At 36.8% G+C, this 17,990-nt stretch overlaps 1 protein-coding gene and 1 non-coding gene across 5 annotated transcripts in view; one reads left to right on the plus strand and one right to left on the minus strand.

Moving 5' to 3' along the window:
• LOC134798312 (zinc finger protein 608-like) overlaps positions 1-17,990 on the minus strand; it is a 180,236-nt gene that overhangs the window by 54,783 nt on the left and 107,463 nt on the right. The gene's annotated exons all lie outside the window — the stretch shown is intronic.
• Positions 6,263-6,345, plus strand: LOC134798483 (U4 spliceosomal RNA). Its single transcript, XR_010145199.1, has one exon. It is a non-coding gene; the product is annotated as a U4 spliceosomal RNA (small nuclear RNA).

The raw sequence follows: 17,990 nt of genomic DNA on the forward strand, positions 1-17,990 counted from the left end.
TGAGCATGCAGATCTGATGACAGAGATGGAACGCGGCCATAGGATGTAATTTAAGGGATATTGAGTAGGGGATAATTAGTATATATATCGGCGGTAGATCGTAAAATCGGGCATATCGATATATTCCTAGGCATATCATGAAACTCCGCCATTTAATAATCTGCCTTTTGCATTTTTTGCCACTGCTAGTGCTGCATTCTATGTGGCATTTGGAGCAGAATGCGTAGGTGCTAGGTAGGTACTAAAATCATACGCTACCCAAACACGTACTATAAGTAGGCTGTCAAGCCATTTCAATGGTTATCATTTGCTAAAATGTAGGACATCCTACTTATTCGATATGCCTAAATGTTGAGGTTTGCACGGTATGGGGGCTGTCCATAAATTACGTCATCGATTTTTGGCGATTTTTGACCCCCCCTCCCCTATAATCATCCAAAAATCATGCTTCAAATGACCCCATTTCCTCCTACTTCATGTTACCGTCATCCGATGTCTAGACCCCCCCCCCCCTAATTTGAAATGACGTAATTTATGAATAGCCCCATGGCTGGTGATCACTAGTCAGAACATGACATGCCGGCGTTTCACGATCTGCTTAGGAATATCACACCTTGAAGTTAGCACGATATGGCTGGTGGTCACTAGGCAGATCATAATCTGCCTAGGAATATCACTCCTTGAGGTTTGTACGATATGGCTGGTGTTCGCTAGGCATCATGACCATCTGTATATTATTCATTATGTTTATATCGATTTTACCGATATTGGTTTTTATAGTGTCCCATCACTAATATTGGTACGGTGATACCAGAGTAATAAATTAAAAGTGCCTATTTATGGAAAGTGACAGCCGTAAATACCTTAAATTAATAAAATATTTGACATGTTAAATAAAAATATATAGCTGGTCAAGCAAATCTTGTCAGTAAAAAAGGCGCGAAATTCAAATTTTCTATGGGACGATATCCCTTCCCGCCTACATTTTTCAAATTTGCCGCCTTTTTCTACTGACAAGATCTGCTTGACCAGCTATAAGTATGTAGAAACTAAAGGAAAAATTAATTTTCAAAAAATAGTCTATCGGTAATTTTACGTTATTTAGGGGTTGTGCACAAATCACGCGAGATGTTTTCGACTACTTTTTGATCCCCCGTCCCCCTTTTCTTTATTCTTATAGATCTATTTATTTGATTAAATAGATTAGGTTGATATGAAACTAAGGTGTTATATAAAAATAATGTGTTACATAAATTATATAACAAAAAGCAACGCAAATAGGGCGTATTACTGCAATGTTCTGCCGCCAGAGTGTAGCACTAAGCTAGCTAGTAAATTTTCTCTTTTCTCTTTATCGCTCAAATATGCAATAGTGATAGAGAGGTTAGATAACGAAATTTAATATTTCTTGTTCCGCGGCGGACCCCCAGATTGTGATGGATTGTGGTAGTCGCGCCCCCTACGCAGAGTTTCGCATAATATTTCCTATTAGAAATTCTACTCGTACCTAAATAATATTTAGAAAGTCTTCTTTAGAATTACCCTAAATTAGATCTAATACCATATCACTGGTATCACTGTCAGATTGACAATGTTTTTTAGTTATTTGCAAAGTTAATGCACTATTTGATAATATTTAGATGTAATAGTACCTACATATGATAAGAAACGTGTTCTTTTTGTAGACTAGACGTTTTCGATCTCATTTTGAACGAGAAAACGCTGCAATTCGGTATTTTCGGCTCCTATGATTCCGCTTAGACTGACGTTTGCTGAATGGCGTATGACGTGTGGCAACTAGTTTTATATAACCACCTTGACCGGCGGCCACGGACTTTTTGCAGAGGGGAACGCCTGTTAATGGCCGCTCCATAGATATTTACTCCGAGATATTACCATAAGAAAAGCGGCACATCTGGTTCTGGATATATCCTTTGTGATCTTATTTCTTTTGAATTTATGTGGGTAATGTATTATAATAAAATATTTTATTATAAAAACGGTGAAACTAGTAACAATATTTCGAATTAGAAATGTATCAATTCATAGTAAGTTCCACTAATTAAAATAGGTATAACAATTTTTACCAACAAATATAAAATGTCATATAAGTTTTACGTATTGTGTAATAAACTAATAATTACAACAATGAAATAAAAAAAATTGCTTTCTTACATAATAACAAATGTTTAGGTAAACATCGCAGTGCAAGTTTTTTTTTTGACAATATATATTACCTTTTACAGTTACAAGAGTGCCCTCGCGTCGATGTGCTTACCTGCAAAAGAAAACAATAATTAAAAATAATCCTTCTCATCATCCTAAAACAAGAAAACAAACAAAGTTACTAAAAGAAATAAACCCTTCATCAAGCGCAGATTATTTGGTATCTTTATCTCAATCTGCAGATAATGCCTTAATAATGGTCTGGCTTTTAACGCCTACCGGCCCAGTAATACCGAAATGAGCTAGACATTACGAATTCACCAGGCGCGCCTTTACTCATAGCAAAGTCGCTAAAGACAGTCTTAAATTGTTAAAAATTAACATTCAAATTGGGAGCGTGGCTGTTAGTGGAATTAGTGCGAGTTTCAGTAATAAATCGTCTGTAGAGGGTGGAGAGTGTTGCCGCTTTATTGGCCCGGCGTAGACATCGCCTGGTATCACATTCTCATTGCTTACTTAAATCTTAAAACTCGGAACACCAGCGTAACTGTACATACCAACCCGAGAGTGTAATAACTGGTTAGCCAGCGCTGTAAGCGTTCGGAATAACAGCGCTGCTAATAAATGAAGCAGAAAACTTCTACCGAGTGTAGTGCTGTTTGCAGGTCGTGCACATCCGAAATTCAAACCACATTCGACGACATAAAGCTGAAGATCCCTTGAGGGATCCCACCATTTGATCCCGTCCCGCTTAGACGCGTGGTAAAAGAGAGAGACGGGGCGAGCACATTATGGGTTATGAAATGAGCTCCTCGGAGAAAATGAAATTACAGCCAGCAAAGAAAGCGCATGACATGTTTGGTGCTTTCTTCGCGTGCCGACTGAGTTGCGAAGTTAACAATTAAATAACATGAGTTTGTTGATGGTCTAATAGAGCTAATTTCTGAATACTAATTATACTAATACATATACATACCTACCAAAGTAAATAGGTACACGGTACTCTTAAAAATAATAATTTTAGGACATTTTTTTCATAGGGTGGAGAGTTTCTTCAAATATTATTTCAATTATAACATCTGAAGTCATTTAATTTGTAAGACTAACAAATAAAAGCCTATTAAAAGGAGGAGAGAAAGAGGCTTTCGCTTGTACAAGTTGCAAGCATTTAATTAAAATAACGTAAGTATATAACTATATATGTGTTAGGTGTGTTGATCCTTACATATATGTAGTACAAAAAAGATTGATTAAGAAAGATAGACTGACAAGAAGATATAGGGTCGTATTCGTGAAGCATGCACCTTGTTATTATAACACTTTTCTAAGAGAAACTCTTTCCTATAATGTTTTTTAACTTCCTTTATACAAAAAAACACTTCCACTTGTGTTTCACTGCCTACAAGGGTATATGAAATGGCCCCTAGTCGTAAAAATATATGGTTATTTTATTTCAGAGATTTATTATGAACATGATCTCTCAGATATAAAGGTGATACATTATAGGTCGTATAATTTAAATACAGTAGATACTAATTCCAGAATACTTTAGTAATACTCTCTAACTTATTACAGTAAGTTATGATTATGAAAGCTGAGGTTAATTGGGTTTTCTAAGTATTCCCAACTATAATTATAAATAACGAAACCTACACTGAGAGAAAAAACTAACAAAAACACACTTAGAATTACAAAAATAAAACTTAATCCGGGGACAAGGAGAGTCAACTAATAGGAACAAATTGACTTTTGCAATTTCCATTTAGTAGGAAATACAACTTCTATATTTGTAATTCGAAGTATGCTAGAGTAATTTCAGAAATTTGGTTTTGTTATTCCGAGAGGTGCTTTAGCAATATCGGAGGTGATGACGTCATGGGTGAAAACTAACCGTTTTGTAATTCTAAGCGTGCTTTAGCAATATCGGAGACGATGACGTCGTGATTTTACTAAACTGTACTGCGATTCCAAGCTAGCTGTTGTTATTCTAGAGATAATGACGTCACAGGCAAAAACTAAACTGTTTGCAATTCCTCCGCCCCTAGCAAACGGGCGCCGCGAGAGCATGTCGCGCGCGTGGTAGCTACCCGTCTCTATTTCTGTCTGTATGAATAAAAAAGCATTTGGTAGTATATCTCTGTACTAAAGAGGCACTATAAAAGCCTGTCGAGATATTCTACCCATTCCTTTCTTATTCATACAGTCAGAAAGAGACTAGTAGTTATTACGCGCGCAACATGCTCTCGCGGCGCACCTGTGCTAGGGAGGTTGGAATTGCAAACAGTTTAGATTTACCTTTGATGTCATTATCACTAGAATAACAACAGCTAGCTCGAAGTTGCAGAACAATATATTCCTGTAGACCCCAACTACACAGCAGGTCGCGGGTTAATATGTCCATGGCCCACAATATATCCTAAATTTATTATTTAACTTAAGTATGTTTTAAACAAAGAAGACACGAGACACGCCCGCCCGACATCCGACACAATACTAACTCTAACCAAATGAACGTAGCAAGTAGCTGTGTTGGTATTACAAAACTCGTTTAGTGATTGGTACAACAATGAACATAAACACAACAAGTCTATCTACTAAATACCAGTAAACTTTGTAATGTCGCTATAGTAACAACTGAATTGTTATTTTAAATGGGGTAATGTTATTCCCGCGAACTCGTTTTTTAGATATTACAAAACTATGTAAGTGAGACATTTACTAAAATCATAACTTGAAATCACAGATGCTTTTTTCCAAAAATCACAAACTTTACTAGTAAAAATCGGAGAATTTTAGTAGTAATAAAAATGGATTGTAACAAATACTGAACTTTGTTTAATGCTCCATTTACTAAAGTCTGTTTGCTGAAATTAGATTTAGTATTACTGAGCTGTTTGTAGAAATAAATAAATTTTACAGAAATAGTGAAACTTCCATGATTACTACTAAAACTTCATTTTTTCCCCCAGTACAGAACTGTTTATTAATTCCTGGTGGTGATTTTTCTCTCAGTGTACCTGCGGATTCCAAACTAATCTAACTTTACGAAAATTAAGCAACGCTCAATTAAACGCTTCATCATCTAATTAAATTTCTAATTAAAAACTCATCATATTTAATTTTGTTACATAATTACGATCAAAATCATCATAAATAATTGTAAATCAACTCCGGTCTATCAAATTATCATTTAAACAGATTCCAATCATTAATATACGTAGGTACCAGGGATGTATAAATGCATAGTAGTCATTAATATCAATTCAGATGCGATGGTATTATAATGGGCGGCGTCTCCTTTGATGTCCGAGCGAGCTGCATACATTATGCTTTAATGAATGCAGCCAATCCACGCCTGGATCTGATGCGGGATGTCGTCATCGATTACGTTCCGTCTGATGCAGCTTACAAAATAACACTTGATTTATTAACTTTCTAGTGTAAATAAATCAATGAATAGGCAAAAATATTATTTCGTAGTGTTGAAGTGTTTAATAGTTTCGGTAGACGTTCCATATTTGAAATTATTAATATGAATATGACGTAAGGTTTGCAGACTTCATTATCATTAATTTAATTTCCTAAGTAGTTTGATAATCAGACATCGTAAATTTTATAGCATTTTCGGTGCAGCGGAGTGGTGTTAACGGAATTGGTATAAACAATTTCAACCCTAATGATTAATTAGCGTTAATTACGTTAATATTAACCTTAATTAACCATTTCAGTTGGAATTATCTATACCAATTCCGTTAACATCACTCCGCTGCACCAAAAAATGCTATAAAATTTACGATGCTGTTGATAATAGTTAAGGGGATTTAGAGAGTGGCAGAGTTTAGCAGAGACTTTTTTAGAAACTCAACTAACGACTAGAATTCAGCTAAAAGTTTAGAGTTGGGTAGAGGAAAGCAAACGATATGCTGTAGCTACAGCATATGATGGCGAGTTATGGGGAAAACCTTTGTAATAAAATAAGGGATTTATTATGGCTGAAATGACCGTCCAGGAAATGTGAGATTTTTAGGATGCCCGGACTTTCTCAGGATATTCAATTTTTTCATATGGCAATCCTACACAAACCTAGCATAAAATTAACTTTGCGCAGAGGCAATATCGTAACCAATGAGGTTAATCCGAGTTGCGATTATTGCTAGTAGAAAACTTTACTCGCATAAAATAAATAGCTGTCGATAGTGTATGTTAGAGCGTGTAGTGTCTTAACCCACGTTCCATCGTCTTTACATTAGTCCAACACCATTTTGCGCCACTTGTCTCTGCTCGCCAAGCTAAATACGGGATACATTTTAAACCACGCTACCTGACTCTTTAAGATTGCCATTCAGAACAGCATCTTAATTCCAAGACACTTAAGTTTAAAATTAAAGTAGCTGCTCACAAATGCGTCCTACGAGATAATCAATTTAAAGCAGCCCTCGCAGATGTTGGGATTAGGCCTAACCAATAGAATTTCAATGCAAATTGATGTTATGTCATGGGTTGAGAATCAATTTACGAGCCCAATTTAACAATGAAATACAATTTGCGAAATATACATTGATTTGGTGAAGGTCTCGAAATTATAAGCCTTTGTCAATTTGAGAGAACTTTAACAAAGGAGCGGAATCGGACGCGGTGAACTTTAAATTAATAAGTATTGCCGATGCCGAGTATTATTTTAAGGTTCACTAGTACGAGCGAGATGCATAGAAAGTAATTAATTTACGCAGACATTAGCGAATATGTCAGTGGAAAACTGGTGGTAGCCATACTCGTATATGACTCTGGTCTGTAAAGTCAGTGAGCTCTTAAAATTACATTCGGGTTGTAGAAAAATACTTCGGGTATCGACGGCGACATAATAAATTAATTGGATATGGATATAATTAATTTGGTATTAAGTTAATGAGCATAAATGTTCAAAATGAGCCAACATGACAATTGAGACAGGACTAGATGGACCAAAACTTAACTTGTAATAGCAGTAGGTAAGTAATGTGCGTATCCAAGACAAGATGTTTTGTTTTCTTTTTTTGTACAATGAAGTGTTTTACAGGTTTTACTACTACTACTACAAGAAATACAATGTTGACTTAAAACTCTAATAAAGATTGAAATATAATGAAATGAATGAACATGTTGATGCAACGCGACTATAAAGTGAAGACAGACGAGTCGTAGGTAGTATAAAATTATCAACAACAGCTATAAATTGTCTTACAAATAGAGCCATAATCATCCAACACAGGTAATTGAAAGCGATTAGCGAGTGAGCGGGGGCGGGGCAATCCGATATCTACCACATTCATGTTTCCCTAGTAGTGAACTAACCGAGGCCCCAGTTCTGACTGTGTAACTGTGGTTATCAAAATTAAACCAAACACTAATCCATATTATCCATACTAATATTATTACTATCCATACTAATATTACAAAGGCGAAAGTGTGTCTGTCTGTCTGTCTGTCTGTTACCTCTTCACGCTTAAGCCGCTGAACCGATTTAGTTGAAATTTGGTATAGAGATAGTTTGAGTCCCGGGGAAGGACATAGGATAGTTTTTATGTCGGAAATCATCCCTAAAGAGAGTGCAAATGGGGGTGGAATTGAAAGAGTTAATGAATTGCCTAATAATTGAAGTAAGCAATGCGCGAATTGAATGATTGCTATTAGCATTATCCAGGCGCTATACCTACTTTAGCTGCTGTCACTAATTCCACGCAGACGAAGTCGCGGGCAAAAGCTAGTGTACAATAAGGTGAGGTATGGTCGTTATAAACGTCATATTTTCATAGAAATTTGACACCACACTTTGTTAGCTTGGTGCGACTCTAGTTGCGTCAACAACCTTTTGGTATCTACACTGAGAGAAAAAACTAACAAAAACACACTTAGAATTACAAAAATAAAACTTAATCCGGGGACAAGGAGAGTCAACTAATAGGAACAAATTGACTTTTGCAATTTCCATTTAGTAGGAAATACAACTTCTATATTTGTAATTTGAAGTATGCTAGAGTAATTTCAGAAATTTGGTTTTGTTATTCCGAGAGGTGCTTTAGCAATATCGGAGGTGATGACGTCATGGGTGAAAACTAACCGTTTTGTAATTCTAAGCGTGCTTTAGCAATATCGCAGACGATGACGTCATAGGTTTTACTAAACTGTACTGCGATTCCAAGCTAGCTGTTGTTATTCTAGAGATAATGACGTCACAGGCAAAAACTAAACTGTTTGCAATTCCTCCGCCCCTAGCAAACGGGCGCCGCGAGAGCATGTCGCGCGCGTGGTAGCTACCCGTCTCTATTTCTGTCTGTATGAATAAAAAAGCATTTGGTAGTATATCTCTGTACTAAAGAGGCACTATAAAAGCCTGTCGAGATATTCTACCCATTCCTTTCTTATTCATTCAGTCAGAAAGAGACTAGTAGTTATTACGCGCGCAACATGCTCTCGCGGCGCACCTGTGCTAGGGAGGTTGGAATTGCAAACAGTTTAGATTTACCTTTGATGTCATTATCACTAGAATAACAACAGCTAGCTCGAAGTTGCAGAACAATATATTCCTGTAGACCCCAACTACACAGTAGGTCGCGGGTTAATATGTCCATGGCCCACAATATATCCTAAATTTATTATTTAACTTAAGTATGTTTTAAACAAAGAAGACACGAGACACGCCCGCCCGACATCCGACACAATACTAACTCTAACCAAATGAACGTAGCAAGTAGCTGTGTTGGTATTACAAAACTCGTTTAGTGATTGGTACAACAATGAACATAAACACAACAAGTCTATCTACTAAATACCAGTAAACTTTGTAATGTCGCTATAGTAACAACTGAATTGTTATTTTAAATGGGGTAATGTTATTCCCGCGAACTCGTTTTTTAGATATTACAAAACTATGTAAGTGAGACATTTACTAAAATCATAACTTGAAATCACAGATGCTTTTTTCCAAAAATCACAAACTTTACTAGTAAAAATCGGAGAATTTTAGTAGTAATAAAAATGGATTGTAACAAATACTGAACTTTGTTTAATGCTCCATTTACTAAAGTCTGTTTGCTGAAATTAGATTTAGTATTACTGAGCTGTTTGTAGAAATAAATAAATTTTACAGAAATAGTGAAACTTCCATGATTACTACTAAAACTTCATTTTTTCCCCCAGTACAGAACTGTTTATTAATTCCTGGTGGTGATTTTTCTCTCAGTGTAATATTAAATTATGTAAAAAAATCTAATATTTCGAACCAAACATTTCAAATAAATCTAACTTTGTAATTAACAAACATGCTTTGTGAATTACCTTATTATTATGTAATAGGTAAGTATTTCCAGCACAAAGCTAAAATGAATAGCACCAACAACAATAATGAGAGACTCGGCGTTGTAGAAAAGATTAACAGTATTACAACTATTAATTTCACTTCTCTCCGTTTCTACAAAGAAGAAAACTCTAAGAATTTTCCCAGCTAGTGTTCTAATTTATTTATTCTTGGGCACAGGCTACGACGTACGTCAAATATATGTTTACATATTTCGCCTTATTACAAAGGAGTTAGGTGCAAAAGTCTATACATATTTTTGCCGTCGACTGTGCATATACTCGTACATACTACAAACAGCAACACTCCTAGCTGTACATCGGTGGACCTTATTACATAAGGCATAAGGTCCATGTTCAGTTTTAGCGTGAGCGATGGTACGACTTCAACGCACTAATATTCCCACACCGTTCCCATCAAATTGATATTATACTGGTATTGGATTTCCGTTTGGAATACGACCCTAAGTCGGCTTTTGTAAACAATGTTTATTACCTGCCTCCGGGCTTGAGTCTCGGATTATGCTCAAACACATTATTTATATTGTCGTGAACGCTCGAGCCACGATCCGAGTAATAAATTGAACGTGTACATATTCGTGTTTTTGATAAAGTGTATTGAGCAACTATACTATCATGAACACTTATTGCATAATGTCATCCAACTCAGAACGTATTTTGAGGAAATGTCTTATTCAAGAACAAATTGTATTGTACTGCCTATCACAAACTGTTTTGATAGGGCCGACAAGATAACGTCCGGATAATAAAAAGTTAAAACAATTATCGTCCCGGATACTAGAAAGAATCTATGCCAGGTTTTACTCACACACTGTTAAACTAACGCCTAAAATGAATATGCAGTTAAGTGCAACAAAGTAAAAATACAGAAAATACAAAACTGCTCACGCTGCAAGCCGGCGGCTAGCTTTTAAAATAACTCTCAGTCCAGTCACATTATCCTTCTAGAGCAGAAAGTGGAGCGGGCGCTAACTAATGTTTATTTATCAATTACTACACATTATGTCATGTACGCCGCGCTATCTCTGTAATTCATCGCTAGCGTCTATTTAAAGCAATCTTACTTACCTATATCGATCATGGGTTAGAGAGGAACAGAAAATGAGTTGTTCTATAAAAAGGGTACTTAAATCCATTACCGCTTACGTCGTTTTAAAAAATGATTCTAATACTTATGCAAAGCTTTCAGACGTAAGCGCCAATGATCCTTAGGTTAAATTTTAAACGAGATGTCACAAGCATTAGTGGTGCGTGCGAGCGAGACGGCCAGCGGTCCTCAACATGTCGCGTTTCGTGGTGTTAAGGTTAATGGCACTATTTGTATGGAGCCGAGATGGTATCGCCCGAGACGCCCGCACTTTATTGTTTACACATCCACATCGTTTAATTGAGCCAGCATTTGAATACATTTTAGTTTTATATTTACAAACTTTCCACCTCCCTGTGTGGTCGGCGGAGATTTATTGTGCCGCCGCTAATATCGGAAATCGATTTAATGTTGTTTCCTTTTGCTTTATGGCAGTCAGTTTAATAACAGAGTAAACTATTAAACGCGAGCTTGTTTATAACACACACTCGTGCTCTTGGAATTGATTTTTTATGTAAATGTTTGCCTGTTGGTGCGAATTCAACGTAGAAAACTTAAGACCGTTTACAGTTGCATCATTTGCGGCTATTCCAGTCTCACGAGTAACTGCCAGATCATGAAATCATATAAAATATACGTATATTCAACTTTAAAAAAACGTACGTCCTTTAAGACTGCGTTACGATCATTCGCCGTAACTAAATATGCATTAATAAACATAACTCGACAATAAAACAATAGGTACGGCAAGAACAATGTTGGAAATCTCTGTATCTTCACACAAAATTAAAACATTAATAACGGTTAATAAAAACAAACGATAACACGAATATGCAATAAAACATCGTTGGCATACAGATAAGAAGGAATTAAATGATAAAGGTGAGACATACGCATGTTTAAATCTGTTTACGGTTCGCAGGCGCGACACTTGACTTCACTCGATAAGTGGCCACCAGTGCCACCACACCGGTTCAGAGATAATTGACTCCATGTTAAGATCACTTGAACACTTCATCGCAATACCGTTTTTTAAGAACGCCATTATACGGCTAGTTATTACTTCGCTTGTCACGGCGAGTCCTTGTTTATGCTAATTGTATGGTAATTTTTACTTGCGATATTTGTTCAAGACGACGTAAACGACTCTTCCAAGTTTATCACGATTCCGAGCGTAATAAATATTTAACCTCCATGCCGTATACCGCTCGGCAGACCGTGGTGAGCTCTATTTTATGAACTTTAAGTAACCAATTAGAATATAAATTTGAAGAAACTAAAATCTTATGTTAATGAAACCGTGATACTAATCTCGTTTCGTCATCAATGAAAGACAAATAGGGCTCGTGTGAAGCACCCGGGGGAGCTTAGAGGCTGTGTAAGTATCACTAAGCCGTTTGTAATAAAGCAAGTATTTGCATGAGAACGACACGATATTTGCATATGCAAATGGCTCCGTCTTTATTTGGGCCGCGGACGTTAACTCTGCGTCCTTATGTAAATGCGGACCCCTGCCTTGTCGATCGCCGAATCTTGAAGAGCTTATTGTATATCGAAAGCCCCTTAAATCGACGACCGATCGGCCGTGACAAATTGACTTTTATCGAAGTATTAAACAGACGCATTAGCCACGGCTGAATTCTTAGACAACGGGAAACTTCACCTCGTTACTGAATATAGGTATGTACCTACGAATCATGTGGCGCAATTAATATGGGAATAGTTTTAAACAAACCAGAACAAATAGAGAAGAGGCGAGTGAACAATAACGATGGTGCCGCTCATTTTTGTAGTCGCAAACTTGAACAATAAAACAAAGAGAGCGCAAAAACGACGCAGTGCACGCAAGCGGGGCTCTCGAAAAATAGCAGCCGCACACACGCGATGGCACGACACGCCACGCCATGCCTCGCCGTGCCACGAGGGGCATAAAGCTGCCACACATGCGGGGAAAAAACGCGCACACTAGCGAACACCGTGTAGCCGGGCGTGCCGTAGCTTAGCCTGTACTTGTGGAGGCATCCGTGCGTGAACCCGGCTCTGTACACGCCGCGCGCCCAGAATAACAACGACTCAAGCCCCTGCGGAGCAGTACACACTAGAGATGTGCGCCGATGGCAAAATCATCGGCGGCGGCGTCCGGTGATTTTTTGACCGGCGGCGGCGGCGTGATCGGCGTGAAATAGGCGTGGCATAACTTTTGATACTGCATGAGAACGTGGCTGTAGAAACTCTATATTAAAGCCTTCTGAGTATTTACTAGGCTATCCAAAACATATTATGTGTGTTTTCTAAATTATTGCCGAAAATTATATCCCATCATGACACTTGGCAACCATTTATTACCAATACCAACCTAACGGTTACCAACGGTATGTTTAAATATAAAAATAAGAAGGATACTTTAAAACGCTACATTTTAGGCAGTATTTTTACTTACTTTGTAAGTGGAATACAACTAAAACACAAAAAAAACCCTTTATAGGTTAAGTCTTAAATCTATGTATATTGACTTTTCCCAGCCGCTGTCGCCTCACCTAGGATTTGTTACGAAATAATGATGAACTACATACTTTACATTTGTCTGAACTGAAGTTTAACAGAAATGTAATGTCAGATTAAAGATGTCATCGTTTTCGAAAGAAAACGTCTATGGCAGGTAGATTCGCTCAACAGAATGTCTTTGAAGTGTCCCGTTTTATGGAATACTAAGGTCTACTTTGTTTTCTTTACTGCTAGATTAGTGATGGTAGTTGGTGATTTAAGTTCCTATAAGTACCTAGGTATAATTGTTTAAGTATAGCTTATTGCGAAGCTTTAGACTGATTTTTATAATTTTGAGTGAAATATGCAGGGTGTCCCTAGCCATTGGACAAAGCCGAAATGTACATATACATTAGGGTATTTAGAACCAGTATACAAAGTATCATAACAATCGGTGTAGCGGTTACGAAGAAATTAACAAATTACATTTTTTTTACTTTGGAGCAACCTGTATGTGTTAGTAGCTCCTGAGGTAATAAATAGTATGAAACCTTCTTCGACCGTTTTGATTATCTTTTTTATTTATGACATTAATAATATTCTGACTTTTGATAAATGTCATCATTGCTGCACATTTTCAAACAAATTGTCAAAAGCACTGCCAAGGGGCTATTCATAAATTACGTCATTTCAAATTAGGGGGGGGGGGGTATGGACATCGGATGACGGTAGCATGAAGTAGGAGGAAATGGGGTCATTTGAAGCATGATTTTTGGATGATTATAGGGGAGGGGGGGTCCAAAATCGTCAAAAATCGATGACGTAATTTATGGACAGCCCCAATGTATGTTTCTTTTTGTAAATAACTTTTGGTTGATAGTATATTTTTTATCTTTTGTTCTAATTAAAAAATATTACCGTTAGAGCATTTCTTAGAAATAACCCTACGTGGGATTTCAGGGTTTGTCCAATGGCTAAGGTCACGCTGTATATTGTTAAGTACAAGAAGCTGATAATCACTATAAAATGACTAAGAATTGATCGTGTGTAATTTCATTTACGTTCTACAAAAAAGCTGTGCGAAAAAATATCAAATAATAACCTGAGATCCAGAAACTAGATCTTGTTTAAATTAACACTAAATCGTTATCACAGCTAACACCGCAACGACAAAAATGATGCTAATTTGGTTCACCGGCAAATAATAAGCGAAAAAGCATAAGGATCTTTAAATTATACGTCTGATACTATCTATTCACTACGCAACATGGAATAAGACACGATAGGTATCAAAATTTCCCACGCCGATTATACGCCGGTCAAATTTATCGGCGGCGGCGGCGTGGAAAAATCGTCGGCGGCGGCGGCGCGGCGGCGCGGCGCACATGTCTAGTACACACATGCTCCATTGAGCTTTGGGACGCCCGATACGGACTTATTACTACGTGTGTTGTGGTATCCATTACGTGGCGGAAAAAGCGCGCGGACCAACGGTGTGTGTAATTGATTAACAGTTTGAGAACCGGCCGACGACTGCGTGCACGATGAGGCGCATTTAAATCTTCATTAGCAAATATGATCTGATTATCAATTTATCATTCTGTATTATCAACAGAGACTTCATACTCTTCATAGCATTACAATTTTGACGGTCCCATTTAATCAAACAACCTAATTTATGCGTAGGTATAGGGTTTATGTATGTAATTACACAGCTTTGGTTACGAGAACTTAATCCTCGCGTTAATCCTACTTGAGATGACTAATGACTAATGCTAACCACACGTGGGACGATATGATGAACAATGTTTAAATGCATTACATTAACACGAAATATGATATCGCTATTTTAATCATCAACGACATACCTACCTACAAGGTTTTTGCCTTAGTAACACTCTTCACATTATATAATTTAATAATTATTGATAAGTGTTAACCTTTAAATGTGCGAAGGTTGGTTGTAGAACGCACGATTAAGAATGAACTATACATATATGTATAATCGAAATACAAGCAATAATATTCTGTATAGCAATGGAATAAGGACTCCGGAGTTATATCATCGTACAGTGATACGAATATTCTATTTTTCAGTTTATTTCGAATTACCTTTTTATTGTTCTGTTAATGGCTTCCCTTGGCACGAATTCAATTAATGATCTCCACCTGACCTAATAAAAAAGATAATCATACTTTACTTTTGCTTATTTAGATTTCACAAATGTATTTAGACATGAGGAAAAGGTTTTTAGGGTTTCCTAGCCAAAATTTTGTCATGCTCGTTTGTCCCTATAATTCTTCTTCTCTTCTTCTCAGCATATTTGCGTCCACTGCTGAACATATGCCTCTTTCATGGATTTCCATGTTGTTCTGTATGCGGCGGTTCTATGCCAGGTCGGCCCTGCCGTCCCTATAATTATCACAGCCATTTTTATCAATAACTTGATGAAATTTGGAACATACTTAGGTGTATTTTATGACGAAATTTAGCTTAATAAATACTTTCCACAAAAAAATATTTTTAAAATAATCAGTTGAGACATTAAGATATCCTTTTGCTTTTATCTTGTATGGCTCGTTCATATCGTATGAAATTACGGAACCTTGCCCGGTTTTTTAATACAAGTTATTTTTATAAATTATAAAAAAGTACTCGTAATTCTTTTTAAACGTAATTTAGGTATTTGGATAAAGGGACCTAATTATAATTACTTACCAAAGTTGAAATATAGTAACTAAGTAAACGAATTATCAAAGCTAGAACAAGATTGCCACCATTTAATCGTACCCAGGTAAATTTTTACTTGAGATCTTAAAGATATAAAAAATAAATATGTTTTTCTTGGAGCAACGAACTTTGTAAAAATCTGCCCAGGGACATTTAGTACGTCCTCAGCGCGAAATAGTTGCTAATAGTAATAAAAGTTTCGTACGACTTGAGACGTTACTTTGCCACTGCGACTCTAGCCTCTAGCTAGTCTATACTCCACACGCGACCAATAAGTTTAATGTTATTATTTAGACGCGACATTTCGTCAATTGACAATCAAAAAATATCTCTCTGGGTTTTACTGAATCGGTTAAATAAGTCAAAAAAGAAGCAATTAAATAAATAAGGTAATTAATGAGTTTTGTTTTTCTAGAGAGGATATTTAATTGTTTGCAATATGAGTAAGTAAACAGCTTTTCCTAAAGTGTCATTGTGCACGGCAACCATTTTTGAAGTGAAAACTTCTTTAGCGGCGCTGAGCACTTTTTGAGGTGGGGAAAAAATGATAAACTCGGGACAGCGTAACGCGTAACGCGAAGGCGTCTCTCCTCTGTTTCTACCGCACGGCGAAAATGTATGCCTGAGCCGGCTGTTTCATGTAGGCGGCGCAGGGCGCTTGCGTGACTTATGTCATGTGTGACGGACAATGTTATTCACGAAAGAACTTTAGTCATAATCAGGTCAATTATTTAAAACTGGACTTTTATATTAAGCAATAAAGCTCAATGTTCTAATCTTGTACGGGCTGAAATACGAGGATCTCACAGTTACATTCTAACTTTATATCACTCCAATATAATTCAATAAAGTCTCATCTTGATGAAATCGCTAATAAAAGTGAACTCTAGTACTGGTGAATAAAACTCAAAATATCATGACCAAATATATTTAGATGCGAGGTCTGCAAGGTAACTTTACAATTTCTATTCGAATTTTAAACAATTAACGCTACAAATTTAAGTTCACTGGCCAGCAATTTCTGAACTAAAGTTTTTCAATAGAAAGGAGGATGGGTCATCATTATACATAGTGCTGTAAACATTTTGGACTAGTTATTGAGTTTTCACTTCTGTCGGCACTCCCGGAGTGCAACTCGTTGTTTTTTTTTTTACTATTAATACTTTCATGTCCTCAACTAAAAATCGACAAGCTTTTAAGTTCTTGAATAAGCATGTACCAGGACAACATAGGTTCGAAGCAGTGTCACCGGTTCCAGAAAACCTTCATTATTGGCAGAGTCGGCCGTTTGCCCTACCGCATCAATAATGCATGCCACATCGCGCCATTGAGAAAGTGCTTTGTGATCGCAATACTAATTCAGACCATTGAATCACTAAAATACTTCTTGTGAGCCCCAATGTATGCGCATAGGGACAAATCAATTCCTACTTGTGTATGTAGTATGTGTTGCCTTCTAGTTATTCTTGTAAGTAAATTTATATTTATTTTGTGTAGGTATGATTATAATAAACACTCCTTAAACATGACATCACGCTTTAATTTAAATCATTATCTTATCAAATACACGCATCATTTTATAAAAGTTAAATTCGACACGCATAACAGCCATAAAGCCATTTAGGGCGCAAAGTATAAACCTAATATTAGCTAATATTTATCTGAATATTTACCTAATAAGGTGTTAAGCTTATCTATTTACAACGCGGCTTTATTTTCTATTTACGTAACTAATTGGCCTAATCATATTGCAATTTTACACCACGCTACAATCGATCCTAATCCTAATAAAATAAAATTACTTCCATCAAGGAAAAGTTGACTAAACTAAAAGTAATGAAACATCTAGACGCGTTTCGACCCTTAACTCCCAACATTTTATCGCAGCAAGACAAATGTGAAAAAAAAATCAGTTGCGTCGGGGCACCCGAGAAAAATAAAAACCATATAAGATAGTCCGTAAAGCACATTCATCCCTCGGGAAGGCGAAGTACCCGGCTGGATTAATTCGTGTAATTTAAACTCCAATACCAGGAGAATACGAAGCTGAGCAGGTATTCAGCTCGGCAAGGGTGGGGGAGGGAGACAGAGTGCTCGCCGCCCTCTGTGGTATGAGGAAGAGGAGGATATTTCATCGACTCCAGCTACAAGATGGCAGCCGTTTGCGGT

This window comes from Cydia splendana, chromosome 16, assembly GCF_910591565.1.
Source record: "Cydia splendana chromosome 16, ilCydSple1.2, whole genome shotgun sequence".
NCBI classification, from domain to species: domain Eukaryota; kingdom Metazoa; phylum Arthropoda; class Insecta; order Lepidoptera; family Tortricidae; genus Cydia; species Cydia splendana.